At 47.5% G+C, this 18980-nt stretch overlaps 1 protein-coding gene across 1 annotated transcript in view; it reads left to right on the top strand.

The window, feature by feature from the left end:
* MAML3 (mastermind like transcriptional coactivator 3) overlaps positions 1-18980 on the top strand; it is a 244594-nt gene that overhangs the window by 212257 nt on the left and 13357 nt on the right. The gene's annotated exons all lie outside the window — the stretch shown is intronic.

The raw sequence follows: 18980 nt of genomic DNA, 5'->3' as shown, positions 1-18980 counted from the left end.
CAACCTTGGTGGTTTCCTGTGTGACTAGCCAAGGAAAAGAGACTTGTCAGCAGACCAGGCACTTTGGAGAACAGACCCGGCGCTCACGGGAGAAGGAATCCGATGGTGTCGTGTGTGCTCATCCTTCAGGCACTGTTTTACTTGTGCTTTCCATTTCAGCAGCGTCCGAGGTGATAGAGGGAAGAATAATAAACTAAATTGGTGTCCAGTGGGGTAGGTATGCCGACTAACATTTATCTGAATAGACATTTATCATCCCTATCCAGGATGAGTCCAAAATGCAAAAGATCTGCAGAAAAGTAAGAATAAAGGTTGGTAGGGGCACCTTCTTCTTACCCAGTTGTTAGGATTTAATTATGTATTCCAGTGGCAGTCAGTACCTAAAATAAGCGGAGGGCTGATGTTGTGAAATCCTTCGACCTCTTAGAGACCTCCACATTCCTTGGTAGAAAAAAGCAGGGGAAGCAAAAGATAAAGTGGACAATAACGACAGCAGAATCCATGGTAAAAAATGGGAAAAGAAATTAAAAGAGAAGGAGAGAAATAGATACGACTTGTTTCCTTTTGTAGTATGGATTGTGTTTGGATGTCTCTCTGCAGCTGCTGCTATTGCTGCTGCTGCCACCACCATTATTTATTATTCATTATTTTAGCACAGTGAAGGAGCAGTAGTTGAAATAAACTCAAGAGCATGACATTTGGTAACAAATGATTTTGAAGACTGTCCCCCAAAATAAAGTTACAGATTCATATTTCAGAGGCTATATAGACGGAAGATCCCACTGTGGATGAAAATAAAATCAAACCAGTGGGTATGTGGATCTGTAAATAAATGCTGGTGCTTGTTTTTCATAACCACTCTTGTTGCTGAACCTTTCAGTAACCTCGGCCTGACCACAGTGCTGCACAGGTCCATCTTCTGACCCGTGTACTTGTTTAAAGGCCTTAACACTGTACCCAGTGATTAAGGATGTGCACAAACATGAATAATGAGTGAGACTTTTATTTCAAAATGGGCAGGTCAGAAATGACCCCAGCACTGCAACAGGACTTTGAGCTGTCCTGTCCCTCCCGGCACCCCAAATTCTGAAATGGCTTCTTCTGGGAAACCGCATTTTCTACAGTAAAATATGTTAGTCATTGGTATAGAAGATTTAAAAATGCTGAGCATCAGAAACCTATTGAAGTAGTTTTCACAGTGTATCAAAATGACATGAGTAGAGATTTTCTGAGAGGGCTTTTTGGTGAAAGTCAAGACTTTTTGGTGACAGCAATAGTTGTGTGTTATTGGGTCATTTGCCACCTTCATTCTGGTTGAGATCTCCGGTGTCTAAAATTGTTGGCTTTTGTCCGGACTGGTTTGTACAGGACAGCTTTCATTTGGGTCAGTGGACAAGATGCCAGTTCTGAGCTGGTGTGAAGGAGAGGGCCATGTGCGTGCCTGCATGTTACGTCCCTGAAAACAGATGTTTCTGTTGAAAAAAGGAACGTGTTGCAGCTGAGAATCGTGGAGTGCTTTATGCGGAAAGTAGGAGAGGGCAAGGATGGGCCATGCCTTAAAACAGGGAGCTGTTGAGAGGGGTGGAAAGTAGTCAGCATAAAGAAGCAACTTGTAGAAGATTTGAACAGAAGGTTACTGTGGCTTTGCTGCCCCAGAAGGTATAAATTTGTTCTTCCCTCCTCCCTCAGCCGGCTGCCCCTTCCCTTTCTTTGCATTGGAAGCGGACACGGCAGTAAAATTCCTCACAAGCACCATTTCTTCATGGAGGGTTACTGCTTACTGCCACGTCCCCTAGGGTCCCGCACCGGCCTGAGGACTCTGGGATTTGCTTCGTGAAATGAGGTAGCCAAGTGAATCTCGCAAGCAGAGATGCATGTGGACAGCAGTTAAAGCTACAGCTATGCTATGTGTACCGTGGCCTAGAGGAGAGGCAGATCGTTTAACAATGAGAAACATGAGAAAAAGAAATAACACCTTTCTCCCAGAGCTTGGTGCAGTCCCTCCCTGCTTTCCCAAATGAATCCTCTTCAGTTTCCACAGAGCGCGTGTGTGGTTGAGGGAAACACTTGTAATTTGTTGTTTTGCAGAAGGGTGGTTCCCTGTGCCCTTGGAAAGAGGCCTTTGCTGAAAATCAAACAACAAAAACTTTCCCTTCAGGAAGCCAAAGCCTGTTTTTTGACAGTGTACGTGCATGGCCATTGCTTTTGGCATGGTCTTTGTGCAAGTGTCCAAGAACAAATTTTTCTCTGAAAGTGGTGAAGTGTATGTGGAAGAAGTAATAGTACTTTGCACATGTGTCTCAACACACTGGAAATGTTTTCCCCGTTGTATAGATAGATATGTTCAGGATCCGATAGTGGATTCTGGGCAAGCAAGGGCTGCATCTTGGATTTCTTGACTTCTAGTGCTCCAGATAACTACTTAAACATTGGGGGGAAAAAAGTCTTAAGAAATGGTATTAAACAAACAGCAAAACTTATCTTCCCTTTCTAAACATAACATTTAGTTATGTTGGCAATGCTAGAAATAAATTTGGTAGCTTTCTACATCGTTCTGCTTTAAGTTTCTGCCTTCCCAGGCTTCTTCACAGAAAACGGTGTCCCTTCCGTTTATCCCTTGCTGAACCTGGCCGTGCATAAGCAGAGCGGTAATGTTGTCACACCTTGGTATTTCTTCAGTTGATTTTTGTCCCAAGACTTTGATTCCTGAATCAAAGGTGATTGAATGCCTCACCTCAGCTCTTGTGGTTTTTTAAGCAAGTTTCTGTACTCTATGGATGTAAAGTTTTCAGTCTGGAGCAGAACCAACTCCAGGTGTATTAATTTATCTCCTTAACTGTCTGGTGGAGGAAGGAGAGACCAGCCCCTGATTTTGCAATACAAGAGAGCTGCAGCACTGAGATTTGCAGCACTCCAGAAACCAGGAGCATCCTGTCCTTTCAAGAGTTCCTTGCAGAAGCAGTGATTGCCACGGTGCCGTGTCTTCCAGTGGTACCTACAGCTTGGCATTGGTTGGTACGTTACAAGTTATTAGAAGCCTGAGTACTTTCTTAGTCTCTTCAGTAGTGTGAGAAAGGCATTTCACTCCCAGGGTGCAGAAGCTTTCAGACCACTTTCTTACCTATCTTCCACCTTCCCATTGGGAGGTTTTTGCCATGCCTCAACAGCACTTTAGAGCTGAATGAAACTCTGAGGCATCTTGTGCCTGTGAGTAGGCACCTTTGATTAAAGGTAAGCTCCCAGTTCCCCCATCTCAGTGCCAAGTGGCAGCTTCAGGGAGCACATCAAGGGAGGATGGTAAAGCAGCACCTTGCTGCACATCCAGGGCTGTGATTTCAAGGGTGGCGACACTGCTACTCCAGTCTGCACCCATGGGCATGTGTTGTCCTTGGGCAGGGAGCCGGCAGGTTTGTGGGTGGCGTGGTTATGGCTTGGCTGGAGACTTGCTTGGGAGACGTCTGATGGAGCTCATCAGGAGGAGGCTTGTGGGGAAGGCACTGTTCCCCCTTTGTCAAATGGCAAAACAGTTTTACCCCAGAGAGCCTCTGAGCAGGCTTCTCTCACAGCAGCCATGCGAATGAAAGACCACAGGTAAAGGCTACTGTGAAAAACACCCACCACATTTTTCCTTTGTAACTGCTTTGACTTACTACTTTCAGATGTGAAAGAAAGCGCTGACAGAGAATGCCTTCCTTTCTCATAAATGAGATTTCAATACCTGAAGAAGTTGACAGTGTCCCTCTCTATCTTACATTCTGACACTGTGGAAGGCTTCAACTTAACCCTGGTAGTTAAGCTGTAATTGTCTGAACTGAGCCGGGGGAAGCTGGTGGAAAGTGACACATGTATCTTTCTTTCTTTTTTTTTTTTTAAATGTCACTCATCCAATTGGCTTTTAACAAGAACACTCTCCAGGCCATCTCTAGAAGGACCTGTCTGCTAACGGGCATATATCACAAAGTTCTTGATCACCTCCTCTTCCCAGGCTTTTCATTGTTTGTTAAGGAGCATTGATGTGCTGTGAGATTCTGTCGTTACAGTAATTCCTGTGCGTTGGACTAAAAAGTCCTCATGGGAGCAACCCCGTACAGGCTGAGAGACAGGCTAGGTGATCTTCTCCATCTCTGCCTTCTGTGATTCTGTCGTTAGTACGTGACACCTCTCTAAACAGTGCCCTTAGAGAGCACTGCTGGCGGTAAAGCTCTAAAACGCCGGGATTATCCAAGGAGAGCCTTTTTAGCTCAAAGTACATCACATAATAGAAAGCGTAGACAGCTTAACCAAAGCAGCGGTTTTGCACTCTAAGCATCTGGTGTGTACTCAGGGGACTGTGGCTTGACTCCCATCATCTGCCAATCAGGTCATGACTTGGCACAGCAAGTTTTTGGGATCGCGGCACGTTGCTCTGCGGAGCTGTCACCATCCTGAAGAGCCGCCCCAGGAGAGCAAGCTGCTGAGCAGCCTTGTACCCTGGCGCGTGCTCAGGCGGCTGGACCAGTGCCTCGGCGCAGAAGGGCTCCACACCTTCTCGAGTTCTTCCACTCATGGGAAATCTGCAGGGTCTCTCCCTGCTGAGGGGTCTCCTGGTTACTGCTGAACTTTGCTTCCTTTAGCAGATTCAGCAATAAGCTGGTGCTGGTAGCGTAGCATGCCGGCGCAGCCCGAGAGGCACCGCACCTCCTCCAGCAAGCAGCACTGCCGCGGGAGCAGCCGAAAGCAGCCGGCCACGGCCAGCCTCGGCCCCCATCTCAGCATCATCCCTTCAGTCTTCCGACGGCGACCCAGCCTTTCTCTGGCACCGCAAAGGCGCCTGTAACAAGGGGCTGAACATGTGCTCGGCAGTGTGTAGCACCCAAATCACACCTGACGAAGAGGAAGCAGCGTGCTGAGGGGGAGCGCACGGCTGTCCGCTCCCGACAGCCACGACAGATTCACGGGGCTCTGCCACTCTGTCTCACCCAGCTCTGGAAATAAGGAGAGGCTTGACTCAGGATCCAGAAAAGCTGCCACTGTCAGCGCCACAGCAAATCCCTCTTTTTTAGCCAAGAAGCCTTCTCACCTTCTCCTGCCTGTTCCTTAACCTATGTTCTCAGTAACATTGCTCAAAGGAAGCGGGTGTCGAATGAAATAGAGAAATTTCTTTCTTTTCTTCCTTGTTCTGTTCTAAGATTTTTGCCTGTGGGTTTGTTCAGGTGCATGCAGACAAGGAATACAATTCGGGACTTTTTTGGAGAAAACGTATTCTCTGAGGATGTAACTAGAGCATGCTGGCACTGTAGCTCCCTGGCTGCCGGCTGCTTTGCTGGGGTCAGGGCAGTCTGGTGAAATCAGAGGAACTGTTGTCGTTCTGGCCGTACAGGTGGGGATGCTGAGGCATGAGGCAGGGGAGCGATTTTCCAAAATTCGGATTGTGAATGCATCAGGCTGCCAAACCCCAGCCTTACAACTAGCCTTCTCCTGTGTAGGGGTAATAAAACCAAAATTCTGCACACTTCCTAAGACTACATCCACCTGCCTACCCCCTCTCCATCAGTTAATGACCTGTCTGGAGGCAAAGAAATTAGTCTGTTCTTGTGAGACCAGTCAGTTGTAGGCAGGGTGGCACCGGCAGCTTTTTGCTTGAAAGAAAACAGGTTAATCTTACTTAGATTCTCAAAGTTGCTTTTTTTGGTATCAACAGCATGCAAGATTCTAAGGAAATACCCTTACACAGCTATTGACAGAACACTTTGTATCCCAAGGAGCTCTTCAAAGAGGGACGGCTTGTTTACATTTACTTCTTTTTGATTTTGCTTCACAAACATACATAGCTGTCCTGTCACGGAGCAAAGAGAGGTGTGCTCCGGCTTACTCGGATTACTTGGACTGTACAAAGCGTTCCCAAAGCTGAGATGAAATGCAAACAGTCAGCTAACCATCACTTGAGAGAAAATGATAAGATAGAGAAAGAAAGCACTTATTAACAGAAAACAAGAGCTGTTTTTACATCTTGCCTTTTCATTATCTCAGTAGAGAATGGTCCTGGGTCATACTGATGCCTTAACGGTGGTGAAGTAGAAGGGCCTGATCCTTCAGCATACCACGGAGCTTTGCTGAGTTAGTACGGTCCAGTGCTTTACAGAACGCCGTGTGAAGCTTATATGATCAGGCCATGCAAACGCGACGCTGCAGAGCAGCTCCCCACGAGTCACGGTTTGCTCCAAGGCCCTGTCTTCCCCGGGCTTCCGTGGTGGTGGTTGCTTTTTTCCACCCGCTGGGTGACTGAACCAGGCAAGGCGGCATGACTTGTGGGGGCACACGGCTGGCATCATCTCGCAGGACCACAGGCCGCTTCAGGTGCTCGCCCGGTGTGCTGACGCTGTGGGCCACCCCCCAGGATATCACCACTGGCTTCGGGAGAGAGACCTTAGGGGTGTGCGTTTCCATACCCAGGTTAATTTTTAACCATTTCAGCATTTAGCACAAAAGTCACCTCAGTAAATTCTTCCCGCGTAACGTGTTTCTCTGAGACTGAGGCATTAGATGAGGCTGCAGCCGAGGTGCCCCGTGCTTGCCCAGCGCTGGAGAGGTGTGCTCAGGAGCCGTGAGACCATCCGGCAAAATGGCACTTAAAAACATCAAGGACGGGCAAGACTGAAAGAAAAAGATTGTCTGTTCACTGGCCCTGGAATTGGTGCCATAACCTGCGTCTAGATTTTTTTAATGGAAAAGAAAAGCTGCATTGGATGCGTGTTCTCTTTTGTGATTTATCTCTTTTGAAATGGATCCGACAACTGTTAAAAGTTCTGAAAGCTTCAGAGGAGGAGATCTCCGTGCTCCTTCAGCAACCCTTCACAAGCATGCAGTCCCCAGCTCTCCCTCCTCAGATTTCTCCCCTTCCCACCTACTCGTGAGCACAAGCTTGGGAATGGGAACGGGACGTGTCAATTCAGTATTATCCCAGCAAGAGAAGAGCCTCCTCTATTGCTATTTTTAGCTCGGCGGGTGCACCCTGCCTGCCGTGAACTCAGTACAGTGAAGTATTTAATCCAGCCTCCTCGCTCATTTAAAAGAAGGCTGTTGAGGACTCTGACCACTGCAGCTCCACTTTTACAGCTGGCTGTAAATTTCCGAGCGTGCCGTGATATCTTTAGCTTTGACTCCAGAGATTTCCTGTTGAGCTGCAAGATGCGGTCCTGCAAGCGCGCTAAAGCTAAATATACCCTCTCGGGCTGACACGCAGCCAAACAAACAAGGGCAGTGTCAACACGAGTTTTTTCCAGTGCTGAACGGGTCGAATTATTCTGGAGGAGGCGGGGCTTAGTTCAATTAATTAGGCAATTAGGTTCGTTTTGGCATTTAAATAATCTTTGGACCCCTTTCTGCGCTAATCTTGTTTGTAGTCCCGTAGAAAAGACCGTATGACCTACATTGCACCGCTGCACTCTGCACTCAGCTTTGACTGCTGAGTCCATTGTGGATGAAGGTTTTCATCCTGTAGGCAATGACTTTGGCTTCAGAAAAACGTTGTAGCTTTTCACTTCTGCTAGTCAGCGTGGCCACAGCCTTTAAGAAAGACGAGAAAATTAATTTTGAAGCAGGCTTAGATTAGTGAGGGAAAATAATAGTAAAAACATATAAATGAGACACACAACGCTGGCTTGTTTCTCTTCCTAGCACCAGTGCCAAACTGGTCCCACACACTCGGAGTGATTCTGCCACGTACAAGCTTGGGTATGGGAATATGAATTTTTAGAGGTGATTCTATTATGATGTGGCGGTTAAGAGTCAATGCGCTCCTCTTAATTTCGCGTAAGATACAGGATGTGTTTTTAGGCCATAAGAAAATGTTTGGAGGGGCGGGAAAAGGCGAATCGGTCTGTCAGGTGGTATACCTTGCTTCTGCCATTGTAAATCTTCAGTCACTTCCTCTTGTAAGCAGATGTGTCCGTGCCCAGCACCTGCTGAAGAGGCAGGAGGCCTTCCTCCTCTGCAGCTGCATGTGGCTGTTGATCTGAGTGAGGTGGCTGTTGATCTGAGTGAGCTGGCTGTTTGGTTTTCAGAAGGGAGGTTGTCACCAGGGGATCTGTAACTGAGGCTGCCACCGCACTTAGAGTCGCTGCGGAGAGCCACGGGAGAGAGGTTCCCACTCCGCGGGGAGGAGGAACAAGAGGAAGGCAGGGGCACTCCGGCAGCTCCCTACACCACTCCCCCAGCAGCTGCTGAAGGCTTGGGGCTCTGCCTTGGCTCAGGTGGTTGGACTTGATGATCTTAAAGGTCTTTTCCAACCTAAATGATTCTGTGTTTCTATACCTTTGCTGATTTTAGTGGCTAGCCAAAGGAGCTGGAGTTTGCTGCAGGATTGTTTCTGAAAAGTCAGGGAGAGGAAGAATGGGGTTTATTTATGGTCGTCTTTTTCCCAGGCTACACCATTCTTCAGGTGGTGGTGTGCTTATGCTTTTTAAGAGAGAAATGTCTCATCATAAGCAGTGAGAGTGCATACTACTACCTCAGCTCAGAGTAACAGATGATTTTGGAAGGAAGCCAGCAAAGAAAACATGCCACTTACAGTAAAATAAAGATAATAATGCTAATTGATGAGTATAGAGCAACAATACACATTGCTAATGTGTTGTGCTTGTTAAGGAGCTGATTTTTTTGCAGTGACAAACCGAATGCTGAAATCTGCCAATTCTGTTACAACGTGGAGTCGTCTGACAATGTTAGGCACATATCACCATGCTGGCTAAGAATCCCAAATCTTTTTATAAAGCTGAACTGTCTTACTAGGGTGCAGAGTTACTCAGATAACGTGGAAGCGTGAGCGCTGCGGGTGAGTTGCCGGCGATGCCCGTGAGGTGTAAGCAGCACAGCACTGGGGAGTCCTGGCGCTTCTGCCAGCGGTGGGGCCTGCCTGCCTCGCCGCTGGTTTCTGGCAGAGGAAATTCCCCAGATCACACCCTGACCGTTGGCCTTCTCTAGCAGTCCCCAAGCTGTCTTGGAGAAGAGGTCTGACAACTTTGGAAAGAACCGGCCTCAGCCCGCCGAAAGCACAGTAACGCAGTGAATATTAGCTTCTAAAGGCAAAACCCCCGCTGCATTTCACCCAGACAAATGGCTGTCGGAACATGAGTGAAGTCTTTCTGTCTGTGTGCCTATCTGTGATAACATTTCCTTATCAGCCTCTTCTGCTACCTGTTTCCCAGAAGTTGCTGGTATCTGGTCCCCTTTGGTGAAGCCCAGGAAGATGCCAGCACTCGGAGGGGACAGTGAATCTGGTGGACACCACAGTTGCCAGTCTGTGTTGCAGATGCTATCTCAGTGTTTCATGTGTGTTTTCGTGCATAATACCTAGGAATCAGGTGTGGGGTCATTAGGTTGAAGTCCAGTGAAAATTCAACAAAATGTTTCCACACAAAGGCTACAGCTCAGCATTTTCAGCGGGCTGCGGTGGAGGTGCCTGCATGCTTTGATTTTTGGGCACTGAGAAGCAGATGCAGGTCTGCAGACACAAAAATTGTGACACTCCTAGTAGCCATGAATGCATCTTTTATTTGAAACATTATGAACCTAGCTTACCAGCTGGAATATAGCACAGGAATTTCACCTCACCTGGTTTTTAGGGGAATATTTGATTACCGAGTTTGCTAACTAAGCAACAGTGCTGCTGAAAACAGTGCCCCAGACCTGTTAAACCTGTCTTAAGTAAGACTCGTGATTCATTTAGGTGCTTCCTACTATGTTCCCAGCTTACTGCAGTGTTGTAGGTAGTTTTGGAGGAAAAGATTTTTAAGATGCTAATGACAGAGTTACAGCTACAACCTGAGGGGAGGGGGAGCTAAACAAAAGAAGGATTCATTAGAGAACAAAAGAAACACTGGAGGCTTTGAACCAGGGAGTCTCCCACACATTAACTAGGTGTACTGCCAATGTGCTACAGATGTGCGTTACATGAACACATAAGGTAATGATATGTCTACAAAGGCCTGAATGCATCTGTTTGATGTTTTGTAGGGAATTATATTTAAGCAGGTGGGAAGCTGCAAGCTCCCCAGTCCCTCCATATGTCAGAAATAAGATATTAAGAGGTCCAAAGATACCTTCTGCAGTTTTTGTAGAATCACAGCTGACGGCCATACCATGTGTTGGTAAATTGGAGCCCTGCTCTACTGTTGGGAAGTACAGCCTGTGATTTCACAGAGGCACCGTTTGCTTTGCTTTGTGAAGGGTTTGAGGTATCAGCTCTCTGTTTTTTGAATACAGGCAGAGGATAAAGTAGCTGGAAGGAAGGAGGCAACCCATATCCCTGGGGATTTCAGGGGCTCTCTTTTTTCATGCCTTGCCGGGTGAATGCTGGGGGGATGCTCAGAGGCGGGCCGGGAGAAGGAGAGCCTCGCTGGGCTAAGTGCCCTCTGGAGCAGCCCTGCAGAGGCAGTGCTGGGCGCCCCGCGTTCAGGACAGGGCACACACAGAGCTCCCAGCCAGCCCCTGCCTCCCTGAATGCCACCGAATCAGCCTGGGGAGCGGGGGTGTACATAGCACCAATTTCCAAGAAGACTGTGCAGTCGTACTCAAAATAATTGGGCCTGCAAATGAGGATTTAGTCACTGAAACATGACTGCTGTGCCTATAAGCCAGGGTGTGGCAGAAGGAAGCCCACGCTGAGTTATTTACACCACAAAGATGTGTTACAGGAGTTTGCCCAACAGTCTGGTTTGTGCTTCACTGCGGAAAATGAAATGACATCCGTATCCACGATTCAGACCCACTCGTGATCAGGATTGGGAGTTACACTAGCTTAACTCTAGTTTCTCTTGTCCTTTCCGAGGAGAGCTCAGCTGGGAGGCATGGATAAGATGTGGCTTCTGCTAATGACTCCTACATCAGCGAGGTTGGACCCTTAGTAGGATGGGGCCAAGGAGATCTCGAGGGAAACAAGAAAAGGGGATGGGATTCTTGCAGCTGCAGAAAGATTAGGGTCAGAATGAAAGTATATTACAGATACCTATTTGTCTGTAGAGATGCAACCAAAATACTCCAGTAAAAATCCAGTTCTTCAGATTTAGTTTTATTTAGCTCTAAGGACATCTGTATAGTTTTTCTCATGCTGTTCCATCTTGCGCTATTGTGCACTGGTCTCTCGTTGAGCATTTGAATATAAAAGGCTAGCTAGAAAGATCTTTAATTGTAGGTTGTTCCCTTTTTCACTGTACATTATGAGAAAACGTAGTAAGGAAATGTGAACACTGGGCTAGAGGAGGTCACCAATAATCTATGCACCTGCCAATCCCATTAGCTCCTTTGGATTTTGCGCTGTATGTGCCTAAAGGAAATACGGCCTAAAAATAGCCATCCAACTTTATGAAAAGGAGGTAGCCAAACCTTCCTTCAGCTGAGCCGCAGCTGCCTGAGCATTCTGAGCAGCGGTAATAGAAAGCTGCAGTATGGAAGCTCTTTCCTGTTCTCAGGAGACACTATTTTACAAAGGATAAAGAATGATGGATGAGAGATCTGCCCTGTTTTCAGTTAAATAACTTCTAATACCACCTAAAAGGAAGCAGAGAGATTCTGTCATCCCATCAGCATTTTAGGTATGTGCAGAGCACAGCCTTGGTTTGGTGGCTGGGATTTTCAGAGTCACCAGTACTCTGCCACTTACTGTTATTTTTTCAGCTCAACGCGTAGCTTTGCATTGGTGCTCCGGGACACGGTCAAATTCACGGTGATGGTAGGGCTAACGGTTATATTAATGAAGGGCGTCATTCTTGGCAAACAGGGTTTTTTCTTAATAACTTCAACGGGACTTTTCTGAGGTTTGCATTTTTCTATTCCAGGTCCTTTTTAAGTATTGAGATAATGAAATTAGAAGGATGAAAGTGGGGGCAGGGGGAACCCAACTCAAAGTCGGCAAAATAATTGCTGCATTTTTTCAAAAAAAGTCTGTAGTCTTCATTCACGTTAGTGATAGCTCAAACGAGGCACCGCAGTTGAGTGGCAACTGCACCAATTAGCAGTGCTGCTGTTGGTTTGTGAATTGCATGTGAAATGTAGAATTTGTCCAGAAGTGCTAATGCAAATTGCTCAACAAAAATGTGCCCTCTGTGTCAAGTCTTCTCACTTGTTCTGACACACTGATGTCTTCCCAGATTTCTCTGATCGGCAGATCCCTCTCTCAGTTGACAGCTACCAGAGCTCATGAAGTAATGGAAATATTTCCTGTTGCCATTAGCTGTGTTTCTGCAAAGAGGGCTACAAGCTGCTGCTAGGACCGGTTACTTGCTATACAACATAATTTTGACTTTTATTTATAGGGTGTTGGACTTCACATTTCTAGAATTAAATGCTAAAAGCCCCTAAATGTCTAAGATTTTACCTGCACGGAAGTTCAAAGACCTGGTTATCTGCCACAACACTAATTTGGTCACTTTGCATGTGTTCAGCATCCTCTGTTACTGTATATGGTGATAACCTTTGTGCCTTACCGTATGAAGCCGAGTTACAATTGCCGTGGGAACTGTAACTTAGCATTTCCTGACTTTTTCAGCATACAATATCTCCTACTAATATCATGTCCTTTAAAAGAAGAAGTGGTGGAGCAAAGGCACATTGAAATGTTGGTGTTTTCGCATCTACAGAATATAAAATAGCATATTTAGCTGTATGCAGATTGAAGTTGTCTTTGTAACTGCTTGCGCTAGGGTGGGTAGCACCTCTGAGTCGTAGTCGCAGTTTAGGAGTCCCATTGTGCTAGGCTCCCTGCAGATGCAGGATGGAAATATTATTTCCTTCCCCCCAAATCCTTCCAACCTAATTGTAAGATAAGAGATAACACAGGGGGACAAACATACCAGAGAGTACAAGGAAACAGAAGGGACTGCTGGACATCACGGAGACAGGAATTTCTACAAACTTCTACAAATGTAACTATACTGGGGGCAGAGTTCAGGGTCAGATTTGTATGATTTTGAGAATCTTCTCCCAAAAATGAAATCCAGCAGGGAGGAAAGCGTGAAGGCACTTCTAGCTAAAAGGTAACATGTGGAAAAGGGTGGGTCATGATGGGGTGATGGAAAGCCACGGCAGTGAATGAGAGATGATGCGTGAGGTGGCATATGCTGCAGCTGGATTTCAGAGCAAGGGAGGGGGCTGAAATCCAAAAGAAGGGGAAGCCGAGAGAGGGTTGCAAAGAGAGAGGTGGCACAGTCAAGACGACAGGCAAAGAAAATTACCTGGGCAGCAGCACTCTGGCTGTCTGCAAGCAGGGTAAGACTGCAACCGTCAGGGTGCGAGGCGATGAGAGCCTGGGACTCTGCAGGGAGGGTTGAGGCAAAGATGACAACCAGGTTAAGGGCTGAGTGATAGGCAAGCGATGGTGTTGTCCACGGGGACTGAAGAAACAGGAAGGAGAGGAGACCTAGGGAGTAGGATAAGATCCTCCTTTGAGCTTGAGCTGACAGATATCCACAAGGTGATCCCAGAGGCAGGGCATGAATTTAGTCGGAACAGATGGGAACTGGCTGGGGACAGAGAGGTAGGTCTGTGAGTAGCTGGTGTAGAGAAGGTCCTTGAATGTGTACGGAGAGTGAGCTTGCTCAGAGATAACGAGTGAGAGGGAAAGGAGATGAGGGACGAGGACACGGACCCACAGAACAGCGGTGGGTGGGAGGGTGAGTAGCGACTAACTAGTCCGAGTAACACTGAGCAAGCAACTGAAGGTGTCGGAGTCAAGTAGGGAAAGGAGGACCAGGTTTCCAGTGGAGTGTGGTCAGCGGTGCCAGAAGGAGCTGACAGGCTATGGCAGCGAGCCTGGCGTAATAGTGCAGAGCTGCAGCCAGACAAAAGGTATTAGTGACTCTGTGATACTGCTTTCTGTGACAGGCGAGAAGCGAAAGCCTGTTTGGAAGAGAATCTGTGTTGGAGATGGAGACTAAATTCAGTCTAAATCATATAAATCATAGGCAGCACACTCGATAAGCTTTGAGATAATACTGAGAAGAGAGATAGGGTGAGAGCTGGAGAGTCACTTGGAGTCAAGGGTTGTTGGATTTTTTTTTTTTTAAAAAAGCATGAAGATGAAGCATGCTTGTGCTGCGAGAGGAGAAAGAGATATAAAGAAGAAGGAGGCAGATGGGGCAAGAAAGATGAGAAGACAGGACACAGTGAGGTCACCAGGACAAGCAGAAGGGCTGGGGACCACTGATGAGGCCACTGCCTCTGTGGCCAGGAGGGGAGAGCCGGGCAGGACTTGAAGGAAAACAAACAGGGGGAGAGGGAGATCATGTCTTGCTTTGTTAAGTCTCTCATGGGAGAGATCAACACAAACCTGTGCAAAGACCTGTCTCCAGTGAAGGCAGGAGAAGGCAGGGCTTGAGGAGTGGGTCAAAGGCTGCAAAAAGGCAGCTGGGATTGCAGCTGTGAGGGCTAGTTAAGCTGGCGAACATGAGTGTGCATTCGGAAGATGGCAGGATAGAAGGAGGCAAAAAAGCATTCATGTTGTGGAGGAAGTAAAAAAAAAAAAGTAAGTTTAAAGCTTAAGAGATAAGTAATTGTCGCAGAAGAGGTATCAAGGATATCCAGAAAGCCTTAGACGGCATGAATAAGGGCTTGATCAGCAAATGAAGCTATGCCTTAGAGACCTGGAAGTCTAGGGATAACGTCAGTACTGCTAAAAGCTGAGCTGAACTGGGCCTTGCAAAAGAAATTAATTCAATAGTGGAGTTTTCCTTAGCCATATAAATAAAGGAGACCTTAGAGAGAAGGGAGGAGCCATGCAGTGAAGAGCATGTCAAGGTTAAAGACAACCTAGGCATAGCCCAAATCGGAATACCTTGTCTCAGTTTTCACTGGCACTGTTAAGATTGAATGTCAAAACAATGGCCGGGTGGCTAATGGAAACACAAAGACTATGTCCAAGGTGTAAGAAAAATCAAGAGTTTCAAGTTCTGGAACGAGGTGATCTGGCTAGCCTGGATTGAAGGATGTTAAAAGAACTAGCTCGTGAAATCACAGACCTGGTGTGCCATCCCAGCCACCTCAGCTTATCAGCAGCTACTTATTTGAAACCACAGCAAAGATAATGTGGCTTTGCTGGGCAGCTGTAGTGGAAGAGCACTTCCCTCGGTCTTGCCGGCTACCTTTTGGAAACATTTGGCTCTTGATTTTAGACTGAAATACCACCTGCAGAGAGGCTGCACGGACACGTGCCTGCAACCGAAGACAAGGGAGTTATTCTAACTCTTTGAAGTCAGTGTCGGACAGGGGAAGGTCATGGAATTTATGCGTGAATTTGTGCAGATAACCATTCCTCATAAGCACCAATGAGTCTGCTTTGGTGCTTTTATCAGTCACACTCATCCTCTGCCAGAGCCCCCCAGAAAACTGAGGTACTGCGTGTACATGGCACGCTCTCCCTCTGTGTTTCTTACAGGCACGGCACAGAAAGAAGTCCTCACTTCACCCGAGTCCTTCTGGTGTGTGATCTTCCTCCTGTGAGGACACGAGGTGAACGAGCTAGAAAAGAGTAGTATTAAAGGAACAGTTGTGCTCTGCAGATTGTTCACTTGCAAAGCAAGTTGTGCCAGGAAATACCGATAAAGATAATGCAGCTTTACTGTGAGCACCGGGGACTTGGCATACGCGCTCCCTGACCCCTCACCGCATTTCTGCCCGGCCAGAAGCCAGCAACAGAGTCGGTGACAGTGCAGGGAGGTCCCTGAAGGCATGCAGAAGAAGGGCTAGTTTGTGGAGAGCCCCAAACCTTTGCTCTGAATTTTTCTGTGGATTTTTTTGCCTTGGCAGAAGCAACGACATGGGGCAATTGCAGCCTCGTCCCAGTTTTTGAGGTAAGGTGCCTTCTGCATATGGGGAGGAGAGCATATGGCCCACTGTGTTTATTTCTCAGCCAGGATTCTTTCGGGCTTGGCAAATTACATGCTGCTTGCTGAGGAGCAATACAAGTGCCAAGTTTGAATTTCTAAAAATGAAAGGGATTTCATTTATCACAGCACAGAGAAAAGGATCTGAAAAACGCCCTTAAGTGTGAAAAATACCTTTTGTTTATGCTCAAACAAAACAACCACGGGGAAATTTAACAAAATTTCACCTAGAGTAAAAAAAAAAAAACCCTCTGCAATTGTCCGCAGACTTCAGGCAGCTTTTGCCAGGCGTGAGCTAGAGCCAGGCTCCGTGAAATACCTCAACAACCGGCAAACTCCATGGGGTACAAGGTGATAATGTGGTACAGGCTCGGGCCATTAGAAGGGAGGGGGCTGCCTGGTAATGGCTTAGTGTTTGCTGCTCGAGAGCTCCATTAGAGCATCTTTTCCTCATACTTTCGCTTTTTCTAGGCCCCACATTTTTCCCTATGTGTGCTAGAAGCTTTTCTTTCTCTTAGAGCATTTATTTTTATTGTGTCATTTTCCCTCTGTCCCCCCTTTTCATTGGCCCTGTGCGACTGTTTGTTTAAACCATTTGCCTGCTTTCATCTTCCATTTTTCTTCTCTTCCCTCTTCCCGGGGGCTCTCCAGCCGTGATTATCCTTACGCTTCACATTAGCTTTCCTCCCTCCTGCTCCAGGATGGACTCGAACGGGGCATTGATTAAAGCTAAAACCTTTAGGAGGAGAATTTCTAAGAGGCACCGTCCTCAGGGTCCAGCCGCGATGGGGAGCTCAGTTCTCGCTCCGCTTTGCTCCCAGACCAGCTTCCGAAGCCCCGGGAAATTTGACAAGACGGGGCCCAGCTGGCACCGCGAGGGCAGTCGCAGCTCCTCCGGAGTGGCCTGATTCGTACCTTTGAAAGTCCTCAGCTATGCCTGTGGTAGAAGGCAGTGGGGAGGAGGGTGGAGAAGCTGTTGTGTGCGCTGGCTGTTCAACTCTCCTCCCGCCTTGTGCTCCCCGAAGGCTGCTGCTTGCTTTCAGAGCGGTGGGGCGCGCTGTGAAATGCCGTGATGGCACAGCTTCACGCAGCAGTCTTTGAGGGGAGTAATTACAGCCCTCGTAATACGCCTAAAATACAAGGTTGGGCACTTGGTGTTTCTTCAAATCCTCGCCCTCCTTCCCTCCCTGCCGCCAGCCCTGCTCAGGGGCCGGAGCTCAGAAATCGGTGCTGTGGGCAGGCGTTGGAGAGCGCGGCTGCGGAGACGGTGCCAAGGGGCCAGTTAGGGATAGCTTTGTGGCCCATCTGCAGCTCCCTCAGACCTCTTGCCCTGAGACACTCATGCCAGGTGGCTGCTCTTCAGGGAGAGGAGGGCTGCTCCGTACTGCTGCGGGGTGGGAGGCGGACGTGGGAGTAACCTCTGAGTAACCGATGCGCTGTAAAACCACAGCCGGCCTTGCCTCACAGAAACCAGTCTGTGCAGCCATTCCTTCTGTGGGTCGAACTGATGGCTTGATTAACCCCGTTAGTTCACTCCTGCAAGAAAACGATGTAAAATACCGTTTCACTGGAGCATGAACACGGGTGCAAACAGCTCAAGAGCCGGTGAGATCGCAGAGCGGGCGGGTTCATTCCCGTTGCAGGGGCTGGGTGGGAGCATCGGAAGCAGCCCTGGCTGCCTCGCAGACCTGCCAGAGTCGCGCGGGCTCTGCCCTGCTCAGGTCTCAGCTCCTCCGGGCTGGCTGGTAGCACGGTCACTAGCCCCTGCCATACGCAGGGGGTATGGGCATATCCATGGGGACTTGCCCCAGACTGCGAGGTTTGCGTCCCACAGGTGACCGAGCAGGTACTAGGTGGTAACCATAGCCTTGCAAGAGGCTCCGCTTGAGCCAGGACTTGTAACTCATTAAAGCAAATAAGAAGAGTTCATCTTCATTTTACACTTCAGAAATATTTTTATATTTGTATACTTCTCCCTTTTTTAAGAGATGTATGTGAAGAGGCTATTTTGGGTTTAATTTGGGCTGATCCATTTTTTCCTCCTAAAAATAATACGACTAACAAAAAATTGCAATTACAAGGAAACTAGTTATTTGAGATAAATGAACAGTTCTTCCTTGGTGCACAGACCCAACCATTATATCGTTACGCTCCATACCTTGGAACTAGCTGGTGAAACGGAGGATAAACAAAACTGAAAAGCAGGAGTGATTTCCCTTGCAAAGGTTTCTTTCTTGGGGGAGGGGAGAAAACGCCAGAGTTGTTATTTGTAAAAGAGGAAATGAGCCTGTTTTAATTATGCTGGTTGAAATTCAATAGCGTTCTGTTGAAACGCTGCATTTCTGAATCCCACCAGCACTGCTCAGGGTTTGTGGAGTCAAACCCCTGTGCTGAAGCAGAAGTGGTGAATGGGGAGGCAGGGCTTCTGGTGCCACCCGGTAAAAGGATGACCCCTTCTGCCGTGCAGTCTTTGAGATGAACTTCTGAAGGTCTTTAGCTCTTAAATGGTATTAGAAAAAGAGTTGCTCATTTTAAAACCCTTTGTTATCTACTTCACCACCAGAAATGAAGAAATTGGTCCCTCTGATGAGCAAACAAAAATACACAGGGGTAATAGTCTGACAGATCCTGTTTGTTCTGTGGAAAGAATAAACTGTATGGAAAACACAGGGAGGAGAGATGCAGGCGAAGGGAGGTGAAAGGAAAACAAATTGGCTGCATGCAGAGGTCTGGTGTCAAACGTCAGAGGGATCTTGTTCGCTCAGATACTATATGAAAGACCATGGCAACCGGGGGCCCGGGGAGAGAGGAGAGCTTTGTAGCCCCTCCCTGAGACTGGATGACAGAGGAAATAGGTGAAGCAATCCGCTCTGCAGAGCCTGCTGCCAGAGTGGGAGTTGTAAACCGGCATATTCCGTCCCTTCGTCCTGTACGCTGGCTCTTTCAAGGCTAAAAAAAAAAAAAGGTCTGAAATGAATGGATTTGTAATTCCTTAGTCTGTCAGATGGTACCATTTTGCGAAAGGTGGCTTTGCTTTGGGCAGCCTGATTTAGAGAGAGGGATTAAGATCCCTGCCAGACACAATAAGTAACAACATTACAAGGAATTTAATAGCAATATTTCTGG

Source organism: Gavia stellata, chromosome 19 (genome assembly GCF_030936135.1).
Source record: "Gavia stellata isolate bGavSte3 chromosome 19, bGavSte3.hap2, whole genome shotgun sequence".
Taxonomy (NCBI): Eukaryota; Metazoa; Chordata; class Aves; order Gaviiformes; family Gaviidae; genus Gavia; species Gavia stellata.
Note: the sequence above shows the minus strand (reverse complement) of the source record. Positions and strands in the feature narration are given on the sequence as shown.